At 37.9% G+C, this 16,721-nt stretch overlaps 1 protein-coding gene across 5 annotated transcripts in view; it reads left to right on the forward strand.

The window, feature by feature from the left end:
• The first annotated feature begins 241 nt into the window (after window positions 1–241).
• Window positions 242–16,721, forward strand: part of rbfox3a (RNA binding fox-1 homolog 3a) — a 528,049-nt gene continuing 511,569 nt past the window's right edge. For 3 of the 5 annotated variants that reach the window (XM_041975734.1, XM_041975755.1, XM_041975750.1), the window contains exon 1: window positions 242–426. The gene's annotated coding sequence lies outside the window, so the exon portion shown is untranslated. The remainder of the gene's footprint in view (window positions 427–16,721) is intronic. The other 2 variants (XM_041975771.1, XM_041975780.1) reach the window with 2 other exon arrangements.

Below are 16,721 nucleotides of genomic sequence, written 5' to 3' on the forward strand. Positions count from 1 at the left end.
TGCAGGAATTTGGCTCAAGTGGCTCTAGAGGTGTTTAAATCGGAGAAGCCGGCAGACGGACTGGGGTGCAGGCAGCCCGCCGCCCTTACACCGCCGAGACCGACGCTCCCTCTCTCGGGCTGACCGGCCAATCGCAAGCCACCGCTCGCCCTCCCTCCATCCACACTATATGTCTTCTCTCTCTCTATCTCTCTCTGATTCTGTTTCTGTCTCCAGCTTGCTCTGACTCCCTCCTCCTCTTCTTCTTCTCTCTCTCTTCGGTTTTCATTCCTTAACGCTCAAACCGTGTATCCCCTCCTCCTCCTCCTCCTCCTCCTCCTCACACCTTTTGGTCAGAAGAGGAAGAGGAAGCCCAGCCCAGGGAGAGACGCTGAGAGGATGAAACTCTGACACGCCGGCAGACCACAGGGAAACAAGAGCACAACTGTGAGTACAGCAGTCCTTTCACCTCTCACTCAGGCTTAACGCTGTCACACACACTTTGTGTCACACACACAAACACACGTGTCCAGCAAATTTACTTCAAACACACTCTGACTTCACACATACACACTCACACAGTCATACACTCACCAATCTTCCTCAAGCTGAAGTGTCTTTGTCTTTTTCAGGAGGTAAAAATAGAAATCAAAGAATTGCTGTGTCTGTTTTTTGCCGCTTCGATTTTGCTTCGTCTCGTCTTTACAACAAAAACAAAACCAATCCTGCAAAAGTGCGATTCTTTCTGTACTTTCTGACACTTTCAGCGCTTTCATGTTATTTCTAATAACAGAAAATTGCCATTGTTTTATTGTTCTTGATGAAAAAATCCCACCCCAGTTATGAGCCATGTCAGAGGAAAATGTTTTACACACTTCTTTTGTCTGTGCAGTTATTGGCTATAAAGGAATGTGGGATCACCACATGAGGGAAGCATCCCTGTTCTTATCTCCCATCTCAAACATATAAGCTGCTATAAGCCAATAGATGCCCGAGGGGTTAAAAAGAAAGAAAAAAAAAAAAAGGGACCATACTTTCTTCTTAATGGCACAAGCCATCCCGAGCAACCCCGCTGCTTATTATTTAGCGCTCAACCAGGAGGGGGGGACTCTTGCCAGGCTGATCTGCACCGTTTGCGCCACACTATTTTTTGATTATGTTCCTAGTTCATCTCTGGCCGAGGCAATTTCCTATTTCCTTCTCCCATTTCGAGAGCGGGGAGTATAATATGATAGCCGCTCACATGCGGGGAAGTGCAGACAGTGGATCTGTGCAGAGGACACAGATTGCATTTCCCCTGGAGAATGCTCTTGCTGTATTAAAAGGCACTAGAGGGGCTGCTCGGCACTTGTCATCAGCTTCACTAGTAATGCCGGCAAGGGGGGGAGACAGTAGACGTGGTGTTTACAGCCACGCTCTCATTTAAAGAGCTCCCATTGGCCCCAACGCTGCAGCTGCATCACACTGGCCCATTCCATTCCCGGTTATATTACATTTGTTGAAGCCCAGGATATTGTGTTGGCGCCTCACTTGCTTTGACAATCTGATGAGCAAATGCAGAAAATGAAAACATATATATGTTAAAGACCCCGCCATATATTAGATTTGTTGTTGGACTATAAACTCCTGGAGTGAGAAATAAAGTATTTGCATTTTTACGATGTGGTTTGACACGAATCATCCACTGATGCTTCAAATTAAATTCCTGCTTGCTTTTAGTTTGTACTTGAAACTTTGATGTTCATTTACAATTCTAGTGATTTTCTGGCATGTTCTGCTGCCATAGGTGATATTTTTCATGTTTTCCAAGTTGCTGAATCTAAATGAGGGATTGATTTTGACTGTTAGAAATGTGGAGTGGCTCTCGGGACCGGCTGAGGCTCCGGTTGCACGTGTCAGCAAAAGTGAATGAAAAGCCAGAGATTGACATCCTCGTCTACCCGGCCTTGGCAAATTTTCTCAGCCCTTGTGGTTCAACACACACAGACACGCTATTAAATCAAGGTAAACAAGACAATTATGCATCCTTTCCTTTTCTGTTTTCCCTCCACACTACCAGTTCTCCCAGACATGGCATACTGGGAAAAAAACAGGTTGAAGCAAAACTTTGACTTGACTGATCTACTATAACCACCACACATGAGGGAGATTACAAAAGCTACATCACAAAAAAGTAATTTAAACTCCCTCAATTAATGCAACTTTCATTTTAGAGTTGCCTTTGGCTTTCATGTGAAATTTATGTAATTTAAATGTGGAAAAGCTGACCAATTTAAATGGAGCTTTTCCACATTATACGTGTCATTGTGGAGAAATATGCAGAAGAGAAGTTAATAGCCTTTTATGCAAAGAAACATATTTAATTACACATATCTTTCAGAGTGAAGCGTGTACCCCAGAGGTGCTGTTAACGTAAGTCTATGATCTTTGCAATTATTAAACGGCTGGTGAAAGCGAGATAAGTCACTGCGACGCCATATTTATTACCATGTGTGCGCTTGTGCATGCACCTATCGATCAGGTGGTTGGTAACCAGTCTTGATCATCAATACAGATCCTTACAAAGTGAGGACCAGATAGTCTTTCCACTCTCCCTGAAGGCTCAATTACACAGCATGCGCAAGGAAATGTGGGGGGATGGAGATCAGCTTCTGACAAGGTCGAATTATATATGTCAGCTTCAAATCAGTTATTCAGCCGTGTCTGAATGTATAAAGAAAGACACATTTCGGAAGTCAATAAATGTTGCATGCCACCGCCTTTTAAACATTTTAATCAGATACATTGCTGATTAAATTATGTGCTGTAGAGGAAGCGGGGTGTTTTCTCCTACTTTTCAGTTTCTTTTTTCACAATTTCTCCACCTAACTTTGTGATATCGGATTCCAGTAATTGCACATTTCAAATAGCAAGTGATTGAATTTGCTAATTTGCTGACTTCTAATTACAACTGCACATCCCATCATATGTTTCCCACTCCAGCCACAGATGCAGGGCTGAAACTTGATGCTGTAATTTGTGCTGTTTCCGTTTTCCATCCTTCTTTGACAAAGCATATTCAAAAACTCGCAAATGCACAATTCACTGATGGAGGACATGTGTTGTAAACATCGAGGATACTTTTTTTTGTTTCTTTATTTTTTGTTTCCTGTTGACAGAAAGCCAGAAATAATTGATTTGAAGAGTGAGTGTGGGAAGTGTTGCCTTGCCTTGTGAGGAAGATGGTAATTGCAGAGTGAAAGTGCTGCAATGGAATACTGTGTGTTTACAGTTGTGAGTTTTGTAGAGATACACATCTACATGTTTAAAAAATAGTTTTATGTCTAAGAAACAGTTTCCTAGCTAGATTTTATGATTAGCTCACAGCGCATTTTCTGCTAGCTTTTTTCAGTTCATGCACACAGTGTTGGTTGTGTTGGACATTTCCTGCCTTTAACGGAAGCAAACAGGACTCAGTTTGATTTTAATTACTGTTGTTGTGCCCTATCCACCAACATTATAGTTTATATGAGAAGCAATTATTCAAATAATATATTTTTTAATTAGTTGATTAATTATTTAGTTATTATTTTGCTTTTGACCCAATGGCAACGATGTCTACTTGATTTTATTAACACAGCCTTCACTCCCAAGAAAACGAACAAACAAGAAAACAAAAACAAAAAAAAAACCTTAAAAAACAAAATATGTGTTCATGAACGCATTTAGCTTTGCCTTATTCCATGTAAATAATCTCTTTGTGGTTTAAAAGGACTGTATGTAACACTACATTTCTGCCTGACCCAAAATGCATTGTTAAATAAATAAATAAATAAATAGATAAATAAATAAATAAATAAATAGATAAATAGATAACCCTTCTTCTTACCATCCTATGGCTCTTCTGGTCACTGCTCAGTCCAGGCCTTTCTACACAGCCTGTTCAATTTAGCACTTATTTTGTTATCTTTCCACCTCACTGACTGCATTTTAAGTCACATTTAGAAAATGTGAATTTAAAAAGGTAAATAGAAATGGTAGAAAAGATAATCATTAAAAAATAACACAGATAAGGAGAAAAAACTTTATATGCAAAAAAAAAAAAGTTTATATGTATGATTAACTAGTTTAACAAAGAAAATATCCTGGATATTCTCACTGTTTAAAGTCTTTTTTTTGCAATAGCTCACCCATTTTCTTCTTCTGGATGTCCCTGCAGTTCTTCATTTATTGTCTTCTTCTTTGAGGATTGTTTCCACTCAGCGCAACTTCACTTCTACTGAGTACTACCAAGCTAACATAACTTAGCTGTTTTACTTGTTAGCTACAAGGACAAATCGAGGTAAAAAGCTGTTGCATTTAACTCCTGTAGCTGCATCAAGTTCCTTATAATGAATTTGCATTATTACTTTAGCAGCAGAACCTGAGGATAATGTCTTCCTGACTTCCCTCAGAGGGACAAACCACATCGCTCTGCTGTGTTTAGTGATGAGAACTCCAGATCCTTTGAGAGACCCAGATCATTTGGCATTAGGTAAAGAACAGCATAAAAAGAAGAAAATAAACAAAACAAGTTGGCTTCTATCTTTTACATACATGAGTGAGAAAATAGAGCAGATTTTTCACCTTTGACTCATAAAGCTTTTTCCTGTCTCCATTATTGTTTCTTTACTTAAAAATATATACATATTCATGGTGTCATATCTGTTCCCTTAAAGGAACTTCATTTGCTCAGTTTCTTGTATTGTTGGCCTCAAAATCTTTGCTAACAGCTAAAAATGTGATGCTAATGTTAGGTTAACCTTTTATCCAAAAGTGGAGAAGTAGCTCTCCAACCTTCATTTTGGCTGAAAGATCACTGTGGATAGCATGGTGGATATTTAACATTTAAATCCTCTGAGTTTGGTTTAGCAACATAAACAAACTGGATTAGCATTTGTTAGCAATTTTAAGTCATTTAAAATTTATTAATTTTAAATTAACTTAGTAATTTAAATCCATTTTCCACTGTCTGGGTAGCTCTAGAGTTTAGTTTTTAAAGGTATCTTGCAGTTTAGGCACAAAACTGACTCCTGAATGAAGTTTTAGTAACTTGTAGCTGAGCTCAGTGGTTCCTCTTGTTTTTTAGACATGACTCTTCCTGCTGCTTGGTGGGATTGGTGAAAATGCATCCATCATTGACAGGTTATGGAAATGCTGATCCATGCAGCTGACTGCTTGTCTCTCATAATAAATCTTCCAGCACACAGAAACATACCAAATGGACTAGAGTTAAATAGATACTGGATGCTTTTCTTCTTAGGGATAATAATGGTTTATTTTTCATTTGTTTTTCGTTAAGGATGTAAGAAATCCATATGTAAACATGTTATTTATATAATTGGGTTAGTTGTGTTGCACTTGATGAATTAGTTCACAAACTCCTGTGAAGATAACTTTGGAACAGACTAATTATAAACTGACATTAAATACTTAAGTGGTTGGTCCTTAAAAAGGCTGAAGAAATGACAAAACTTAATCACCTACTATGAAAAAAAAAAACAATATTTAGAAATGATCCTTTACTTGAGGGTGTTTAATGGCATCTGTGTGTGTGGAGTAATATGGCGTAGACCGCTGTCAGATATGGGGCAAAAAGACATTTCTCCTCCGTTTTACTGCAATTTATTTAAGCATAGTAACAGACACAACATTTTTCATACATTCTCTGAGGTCCATAGATATCTCTAGACACCAGGAACATGAATATGACACTTAGTAGAGTAATTCTTCATTTATTTGGGTATGTTTTTTTTTTCTGAGAATATGCCCAACAACTTTTCCTGAAACATAACTCACAAAAGAAGCTTTTAATTTAACAAATGATCAAGCATCTCAGTCTCTAGTTAAATATTTTGCTGTTTGTTGTTTTTAGAAACCAAAACTGTAAAATATTTCACCGCTGTCAGCCAGAAAGCTTTTATGTCCAACTTTAGTGCAACTTATTAGGAGATTAAAAGTCTTTTTCTTTTAATCTAATAAATATCAAGTATGTTTGTTTGTTATTAGTATTTTAGTGACATGTCATTATAGTCAAGCTGAAATGTAGTTAAAATGATTTTGTCCTTGAGTCCGAGGGTACGGGGCTGTCTATGCAAAGCATCACTAAATCATCACCTTAAAGGGCACACTGTTTATTGGACCAGTGTGTGTGTTAGGTTTTTTGGGGGGGTAATGGGCACCAATGTGCCCTCCTCTTAATGTAAGGCTTAAGAACTGCCAGAATCTTCATCAATAAGGAGGATACAATGGCTTTTGCTGGATTATGTTCACAGCTGTGACAATATCTAAAATTAGCTTTTCTTGCTGCGATAAAGCCAAATTCAGACTTTTAAAATAGCATCTGTAATAACTTTGTTTCTGGATGCCTGATGTTGAAAAATCCTAACTGTAAGGCTATCAGAATCTTCATAAATACTGGGGATAAAGTGTTTTTTGGTGGATTTGGTTATTCTCTGTGACAAAGCAATTACATGCTAAAAATAAGCTCTTCTCACCGAGATAATGCAAATTTAATTTTTTAATCTGGCATGAGTAATAACTTTGTTGTTTATCTGTTAATGCAATAACAAATTAACGTGTTAATTCCACAGAGTAATATCTTTCCATTAGTAGGTTAATTTTGACCATTTTTTTTACATCTTTTATCTTTACATTTTTCCATTAACGTGTTAATATTCACATTGATGTCAGGTTCTGTAGTTTCGGAAGACTTTTATGAATACTGAGAATGAGTACACACACACACAGTATCAGACCGATACCCAGTACTGGTATCTGTGCTTCCCTAATGGTGAATCAACAAACAGGTGAACAACCACAAGAAAGTATGACAAGGCATATCTGGGCCTTGTCTTGACCAGGCAGTGGTCAGGTAATGGTAAGGAAGAGAGACCATAGGCCACGGTTACATGATTTTTAATTTGAAATTAATTATTCAGAATTAAGTATTTCAGAATTATAGTATTCTCTTTCGCATTTACATGGAAATAGTAATTCAAAATTGAGGTTTATTCAAAATATGGAAAACACGTTTAATCTCCTTTATTCAATTCTGGTTAAGATCTAAGGGTTGGGAAAGGTTCTTATTGGACAAGAGGCGGACGTGACGAATTTACGCGTACCAGAAGAAAGCAAACTCCAGTTCCTGCTTCTTTCCTTTTCGGCTACAACATGGAAGACCACAATATAAGAACCATTTTGATTCTAGTTTTGAAGCAGCAGCTCAACACCAGCATACTATTTAATGTCCATCAGCTTAGGAGGAGACAGGAGACAGAGTACCATGCTGTCATCATGACAGGACAAAGAACGAGCATGCTGAAAAAGACCAGAATTCTTTTAAAGCAGAATGAACATGATCCAGAAATTATTCAATTCGCATTTAAAATCAGAATAAACCAGCCACTTACTTCCAATTGAAGTTTTATTCAGAATGGTTATTTTCAACTGGAATTAGGTGTTTATAAGATCATTTTTAATCCTTTTAAAGAGGAATGAATTTTTATTCTGAATTAAAGAGGATTTAAAACTCATGTAAACGTGGCCATTGTGTGTCATATGTCTCAAAGTGTTTGCATCTGATAGTATGAAGCCTTTAAGGAACTTCTCATCCTGAACACAAGAAAAACCCACTGATTATTTTAGAAATAAACTACTAAACTGACATAAATAACAGAGTTGTATTGTCTCATTAACTGCTCAACTTACCTCGTATAAAGTAGCGTGCAGAGATTCCCATCTAAAAAGCTTCACAGCATAGCAGAGGAATTAATACTTCCCCCATCACTGATATAGTTTTAACTATAATTAATGAAGAAGTAGCAAAGAAACTGAAGACTATTTCACAGTATTTTCTTTCTACATTTCATTGTAAGTGTTGGGGTGCATGTGGTAGTAAGATGGGGGGGTGAGGGCGGCTTGACATTATTATTGTGGATGAAAAGGGGGCCCTGCTCAAAAAGTTTGAGAACTACTGTTATAAGTATTGTGACGCTTTCATGAGGCAGCTTAAGACTGTATTGCCTCTTGCACTCCAGTCTTAAATGTCTCAGGTCTTAACATATTATTATTTATAGATGCCATCTTTCTTTTGTGTTAGGATAAAGTTTTACTCTTTCAAATGATCATCTCCTTTATTTAAGAAAGCATTGTTTGTCTTGCATAGGGGGCTTCTTCTGCAGTTGAATATAGCCTCTGCTGAACACTACTGCTCCATACTGCACCCTACTGGTGGAGGTAAACAGAAACCTTTAGACACAAACTATTTTTTTCATTAGAGCCACAAACAGATGCAATGGGTGAGCAATAGATTTGATTTATGAAAATAAATGAATAAATAAATATAAATGTTCAAATATGGAGCTACAAGGTTTCTATTTGAATTTGATGAGTGGGAGCATCCTTCAATGTAAATTAACCCAACACATCTGCTGGCTCATGCGTTAATAGAGACTCACAAGTACGCAGAGAGGTTGTTTCCATCGATCCTTACCACACATTTAATTTTCTAGAGCTTGCTAATTGGCTTTCATGTATAAGAGTAACCCAAGAAAAGGGGAAATTTGTGGTGGAGGAACATGAATTAGGTACTTAATTTATGCAGACAGTACTATTTTCATGACTCAGTTGGATAAGAAATAATCCTTATTGACCAGCTGACTAATAAATGTCTTTATTTGAGATCATTGCAGCTTAAAACGCAAATATATTCAACATCATGTAAATTAAAATTACTACAAAATCTTCATCTTTAAAAAAAATGTGGATTTGTTTTGCAACAATAAATGAATAACAAATACTTTGACTGCTAATTATTTGTTTAGTAGTACTATGTGTGATCAGATAGTGGACTTTTGAAGGATATTTTTCTTTTTCATAAACCTTGGAAGCCAAATTTGAATGGTGTCATACATGAAATTCCTTTTCCCTTTATGTATTTTTGGAGAAAGATATCTGAAAATGATTGCAAATAACATAAAAACCATGTTTATTCATCACCAAAGGGCAAGAAAGGAAATGTGTTTTTTGTAAATTACCTTGTCAAAGTCCCACAGCAAAACTGCAGCGAACAGTGTTTATTTAGTCCGTTTTATTAGAAAGTTTATAGCAGCCCTGCATGGGCTTTCGCCACGCGGTCACCATTTAATCAGTCTGTACGCCCAGCATTAACCTTCAATTCCTCTCTGTCATTCTCTGCAGGGTCACACAAAGTATCATCAAATATTTATAATATTAATAACTGCCTTTAGGAAGGAAAAAGAGAACATAAATAAATCTGCTCTGCAAAGCATTCGATTAAGAAGTCCATTCCATGTAATAAATGGGTGAAGGGGAAATAAAAGGGCAGTCGGGGAGCAGAAGGGGGCAAGACATTAGAGTCGTGAATGAGGAGATGCCACGAAACAGAAACACACAAACAGCTTTTGTCAGAAAAGCTGCACATTCCCTCTGTAAATTCTGTAAACGTGCATTATCTGCCTTTCATTTGTTCTGAGAGCTAATGCGAGCCTGAGAGAAATCGTTGTTGTTGATGGCTCGAGCATCCACGGTCCCCCCCAGGGGAGGGGGGGCCTCCTACATCGACAGACTCCAAATAGACAAACGTGGACACCCACACACATGCGCGCACATATGTACACGAGGCTGTTTAGCATGGAAGCTGATTGAGGCAGGGCCCAGCATTAATTATCTGTTTTTCAGCCGAGGTCTGGTGACAGTGATTAGAGTGAGGGGTTTTTTGGAGAGTGGTGCACATGCGGTCTAATGAGGAAAACTGGCCTCTCTATAGAGCTCTCCAGGCACACTTGATCTGCTTTGTGGTTCAGCAAGTGTATGTGTGTGCGCGCAAGTGAGTGGGTGTGACTGTAGCTCCTCCAGGCTTGCTGCTGGGAGAGAGACTCTGAATCTGAGGTTTAGCAGCTGATGTAAGACCGGTAGTCAAGGCACTCCCAAAACAGAAAAAAGAAGAGGAAGAAGAAGAAAAGGTCTTTTATATAATTGCAGTTTAATTGTGTCTTATTGTCATGATTAATGTTTGGTTTACTGGTCAAGCCCTTTTTGGCTTAAGCTGGTGCCGCTTAGAAATAATGTGAATCTGGGTGCAGACCACATGACAGCCTGGACCCGTTTGCATCCCATGGAGTCTGTTTGGAAAAAGAAGCAAGCTGCTTTCCTTGCAAGAGAATTATAAATGGCTGTGTCCAAACTTTGGCAGCACAGAGCCAAAAATACTCACAGCACAGTAGTGTGGAACAGCAGAGAATCTTGTGTTGATCTCAAAACAAAGAGCTGATTTCCTACTGGCTGAGAGAGAGAGAGAGAGAGAGAGAGAGACAAAAAGAGCTGACTTGAATGAGGTTAGAGATTTAAAATTCTGAGTCAAATGCTTACAAGGTTCAGGATACTTTGACCCAAATACGCTGCAGGGTTTTATATGTAAAACACTGTTTTATCAGGACATAAGTGAGTTCAAACTAAAACCAAATGCGCAGACATTTTCAGCAGCAGGAGCAGCAGATTGCATGGCATGAAATAGTAGTTTTCTTTCACTAAAAGCACTGGTCCGGCACATCAGCTCTCCAGTATCGTCGACTAAATCACATTTGTGTAAATGCCAATGTTAGTGTGCACCTGACTGATAGATTTCTGCATGCGCAAGGTTGGCTTTAGGCAAAGGCCTACACGTCATTTTCCACACCATTTTGTCCCAAAGTCGATTACTTTGCTGCTGCAGCTATGGCCGCCTCTGAATTGAACCACACATTTAGCTCGCAAGCTGCCAATAAAAGTCAGAGAGCCCGGTTTCCATCAGCGTAATGATATTTCAGCCTCAGTATTAGTTCAGCACTGTTCTCCACAGCGGTTTCTGCTCAATTAAAGATGGTCCATATTTAAATACATAGAAAATCAGAGGGCTGGCCTGGCCCGTGTGCATTCAGATGTGCTGTCAAACGGTTAAATGATGGAGTCTGAAATGGACTTTTTAAGGAGCCACACGCTCCACACCTTTTGAGTTTGAACAAGGGGAGCTGTTCATTTTCAAGCTGTGGAATTTTCCTTCAACATCACTGATGTAGATTAACTTTTTGCTAAGGTACAGTAAGTAAGTGAAATGTGAAATAATTCATCAAGAGTCAGCCATGTACGAAATGTGATTTTCGCCCGCAGAAAGGCTTGTAGACCATTACCACAAACAGAGGGAGTAGATGAAGGGTGGGGCTCCGTCTCTCCACACTGACTCAAGTCTCCAGGCCCAAAAAGTATGAGCATCACATTTTCAACCAAAACTGCCTGGCAGAGCACAGGAAATAAATTTCAGCTTGTGTCAGCACCATGCAGTCTTGGTTTGGAACTTCCGTTGTCTCCCCTTCCCCCGACCACTTCGGCTTTATGTAGCGAGAGCTGTCATTTCCCATAAATCCGTCGGCGGAGGCGTCCGTCAGAGCTGCCAGCTCCCCTGTGTGGAGCACCTGTAACAGGGGAGCAAAGTGACAGTTGTGTTGGGACGGTCCCATCAAACACACACACAAATACACACTCTGAAAGGATTACTTGCTCTAAAACCTTTGTAGGTTTTCCAAACGCAGCAACAGCCTCAACAGTTATTGAAAAGTTGGAAAAAGAAGCTGAATCAATTTTTGGTCTTCTGTTTAATTTGAGCATCGTCCACCTGCTTCCATAAGTTTAGATAAGTGCGGTTTAAATAGTTTCTGGTAAATAAACATTTTGCTGAGTTTCTGTATTTTAATCTGTTCCTGTCAGCCTCGACATTTTAATGAATGACCATATTAAAAAAATTACAGAGCACACAAGGTCATGGTATCTGTCAAACGTTGTTTGCCACAAATTAATTGTTTCATTATTATATTTATAAATGTCGCGTAAAAAATGCTTGTGAGGTGGAAAAGGAGAAAAGACTTTTTTTCTTTTTTTTATCTGATTCAGCTGTCAGCACACATGCTCCATCATCTGCGCTCCAGGAAATTAGAAAGGAGAAACGTTTGACAGCACAATTTCACAAAACACAGCCACGCCATCATTTCATTTTCTCTCAGCCATTTTTTTTTCATTTATTTATTTCATTATTGTCTTTTGAAAAACAAACAGGGCGATAACAGTGGTTCCTTTTCAGGTTATTTATCCTTGTTGCCTTGTCAGGGGTTCACTCTAACCTTCTAAAGATTTAACCCCGGCTGATTAATAGGTACATAGGTGGGATGTCACCCAATCAGAAGGGGATGGTCATATTATGTGTGAGTTGACTACAGTGAATAAAAGAGTGCTTTGATTTATCATCCGATGGCTCATTTCCATTTTCATGAGCAAGATGTGGAAAATAAAGTACATCCTCCTTCAATAATAATAATGATAATAATAATAATAATAATGATAATAAAAATAATAATGATAATAATAATAATAATAAATATAGTCTTTAAAAGGTCTTAAATACAGGAAGCCTTATTTCAACTTTACATATACAACACATAATGTGTTGTTGTTTAATTAACAAAAATTAAGACAAAATGCAGAATCAGTGTGTGGAAAACTAATTTCACCCTGATTGCTTCTATAGGTGCTGTTGATCAAATATACTTGATTAATTGATCATTATTAGTGATAATTTAAAAAAAAAAAACAAAAAAAACCAGAAGTTTTGTCAGTTTGCTGGTTTGCAGCATTCAGGTATATTGAGGAGAAAACCTGTTAATCTGGCAAAGGTTATAAGGTCATTTCCTAACCATCTGGAGTCCAACGTTCTACAGAGAGAAAGATTATTCATTAGACAGCTGCCAGTCTTTCCAGGTGTGTGTGTTCCAGCAAGTTCAGCCCACATTCAGACCGTTCAATGCTCAGAGAATCTGTAAAAAACACAAGAGGTACATCTCAGACTCTCCAAGCCTCTGTTAGCAGGTTAAATGTGAAAGTTCATGACAGTCCAGTTAGAAACAGACAGTATGGAAGTTTGGAAGGATTGCAGGAGAAAGTCTCTTCTCTCTAAAAAAGAACATAGTAGCACAGCTTAGGCTGGCAAAGCTGCATTTAAGTAAAAAAAAAAAACGTAAATTAAATAAAATTTATTTATATAGCACATTTAAAAACAACCAAGGAGCTGAACAATTTTTGGAAGCAAAAGATAAACAATAAAACTTTTTTTTTTTTTTTTTTTTTTACTTAACAGTAAAAGTAAACAAGACTTCTGGAACAATGTCCTTTAGACAGACCAGACCAAAGTGGACATTTTTGGTCAGAATGCACAAAAAAAACAAAAACAAATGCAGCACGCCAGCACAAACACCTCATACCAGCTATCAAGCATGGTGGTGGAGGGTTGGTGATATGGGCTTGTTCTGTAGCCACAGGACCTGAACCCTGGTATTCTGTATTCAAAAGTGCTCTAGAGTCATTGAAGAGGCTGAAATTGTCCCTTGCAGCAGGACAATGACCCCAAACACAGCAGCAGATCTATAACTTAATGTATGAAAAAGAAATTTATCAAGGTGTTGACACAATCCAGTCAAAATCCAGACCTCAACCGGGTGTAAATGCTGTGGTTGAGCCTTCAGAGAGCCTTACAGAAACAAATGCTGCAAACCTCAATGAACTGAAACAACATTGTAAAGAAGAGTGGACCAAAATTCCTCCACAACCATGAAACAGACTTTCAAGTAATTGCTGTTAACAGTGATTCTGATGGATCATGGAGTGGATGAAGTTTTTATACTCTGCTTCAACATTTAGGCCCTTTTTTTAAGAGGTATTGCTGTTAGAGGTTTTATTTACCCAATTTTAAGATCTGCTAAGGATCACATGAGTTTTTGTTTCATTATCTTCTCCTAATATGTATGTATGTATATATATATATATATATATATATATATTTTTTTTTTCCCCTTTTTTCACATCTCTGTAGATCTTGGTTGGTTGGTTCTAGCGTGTCCTTGGTGTATTGGTTGCTCTGGTGAGTCTTGACCAAGACAGGAAGAAGTCATCTGTTACTGTTCATCCATGGCAGTTATACATCACCAATGTCAGTAGCTGACTGCTGCTTATCTCTCAGGTATTGATTAGTGGACTTCGCTAGGGGGGACCAAAGCACTACGGCCAATCAATGGGGGCATTTCATTCTCCTTGAACATCTGCTTTTTGATCTTCACCACTGACTGGTTGGGCTCATTATATACTTTAGTTATATATATATATATATATATATATATATATATATTTCTATTCTGTGTTATGAAAAGGAGTGGGAGGAGAGTGATGAACACTTTGGTGCTGGCAGCCTGCTGAGCCTCTCGCCGATGTGCATGGCATATGTGCGAGAATACTGTTGTGTTCCTCCTTCACTGCCAAGAACCCACAGATCTCGCTTAGAGGTTTGATTCAAATTTGCACTCTAATTTCAGTACATATAATTTCATTACAGAAATATGGAGACCAAAAAAAGGCTTTAGCACTAAAAGAAACAAACAAAAAAGTTTCTCACATTACCTCCATTGTCTCAACAGCTGAGGTACATGTGCAATTTGTAAGAAATTGTTTGTTTTTTATATGGTTGCTGGAGGTTTCAGAGAATTCCAGAGGGTTTTTTCTTGCGTAGCTTAGTTTTCTCAACAAACTGATTTAAATGGGCCAGAGTACTGCATGTTCCGGGACTGCAGCTCCTAAACTGATGGCTGACAGCACCCAGGAGGTCTCCAGATTCATCAGAGGGATCAACATGTGAACTCACCGACACGCAAACCTGTAATGAGGCTTCCAGTTAAGCCGTTGATCTCACAGAGAAGACATTGTTCTAATCAGTCATCAAGGGTAGAAATTTTCTTCCCACCTCAAACTGCAGCTGCCTTCTTTTGTTGTCTTGGGAGATGAAGAGAAAATTAACCCTTTGTGTAAATCACTGCAACCACAGTCTATTTGAATACTTGTAGTAGTGCTGGGCAACAATTTAAAGTATTAATCACTAATAATTGTACAATTTTTATTCAGTTAATCATATTATGTGCAAAATTGTGGTGTATTGCACACCTCTATTTTAAAAATACATCTTGTGATGTTGAAAACGAGAACAAAGTTCTCGCAGATTATGTACTTATGTAACAAGCTGAAGGCGCACAATGGCGCCCAAGCCAGTACCCCATCCTGTGACCCATGGTTTGCCTTTAGAGCCAAGAGCAGTGAGAAACAGACTTAAAATAAAACCTGCATTAACATTTAATAAAATAATTGGGAGCCTTAATTAATTATTTGTACAGCTCTAATCAGCATATGTGTTACTGGTGAACAGTAAATGAAGATGGCACACAGCACAAATAAAGGAATTTTTAGGATTGCTGGAAAAAATGAAACATTTCAGGTGTGTTGGAGAAGGGTTGCATCTAAAAGTTGCAGGATGGTAAATCTCGAGGACCAGACTTGGGCACGCCTGCTGCAAGTAGTGGTGCGTCTTATGTAAACAAACAGGAGATCAGGTTTACAAAAACGAGAAGTTTTCTATCTGGCACTGAAAAACAACAGACATACAAAACAGGAGGAGTTAAGACACAAAGACAGTGGTAAGTAGTGCATTTAATCCAGAAGCTAATCTAGCTCAGCACCGCTCAGTCTGTCCTACTGATGACTACTTGGGTGTCAGGAGGCTGAAAATAACAACAGTTAACTTGGATCACATCAAATTAAAGCTGTCTAGTTCATAACTGTGAAGCTAAGAATGTTAAATTACAGAATTCATGGGCCAGAAATCTGATGTTTACTACTGGATGAAAGTAACTGTGTGCAAGTGGTGTTAATGTTTTGTTTTACATTTCCAGTACGCTTTCTGCTTCTGAAAACTTTGTGCTGTATTTAGCTGTAAATGTAATCCTAAAGAGTCATAATACAGGTTTCAGCACATAGTTTAATCTTCTGTATTCTCCTCAACATTAAATCATATTCACGGTTTAATTCAATGAAAATAGTAAATAATGAAGTAGAAGTCAGTGAAAGCCGTAAAAGAACATCTTAAAGTTTCACTTGAAGAATTTAAGGTTGTAACAACAACACCTTAAAAGATAATATTGTTAAGATCTTATTGTCATTGTTATAAATATACAATGTCATAATAAAAGGGTGATTACACTGGTTGGAGGGCCCCCCTCTGAAATTTTGCTTGGGGCCCCTAGAGACCCAAGAATCGCCTCTGCCTGTGCATAAGAGGATGTCACAGTTTTATTTTGGACCTCTGCTGGTATGTATTTGTATAATTTAATGTTCAAATAACTGATTTTTTTTCTCCACCCTTTATAACAGAAAAAGATAAAGAGCCACTGGTTAATGACATAAATCTGAAGAAACATTCTTCATCCTGAGGAATGAATCCAGAAATTATGATTGTTCTGAGCAAAAGAAACTGCTGGTTTAACTTATTTAATATGCCATTATTTCAAATTTTTGTATTCACAAAGTAATTTGAGTTCAAATTTATGAAAGTTCATATTTAATTCAAGAGCCATCAGTTCTTCCCTTTGCCTTCGAGTAAGAGGGTTTAGATTTAACAAATGACTGTGGGCACATCGGTCTTCAAAATGACATAAAGAGTTAAAATGTCTTCATCGGCTTTTTAAGAAACAGTTATTAAACATCCTCATTTAGACTTTTCACTAAGATTAGCAGAAAGGAAACTAAATTCTGTTGATTCTGCTAAAAAAAAAATCCTCTAATAACATGTGGTTTGAGGTGAA

This window comes from Melanotaenia boesemani, chromosome 2, assembly GCF_017639745.1.
Source record: "Melanotaenia boesemani isolate fMelBoe1 chromosome 2, fMelBoe1.pri, whole genome shotgun sequence".
NCBI lineage: Eukaryota > Metazoa > Chordata > Actinopteri > Atheriniformes > Melanotaeniidae > Melanotaenia > Melanotaenia boesemani.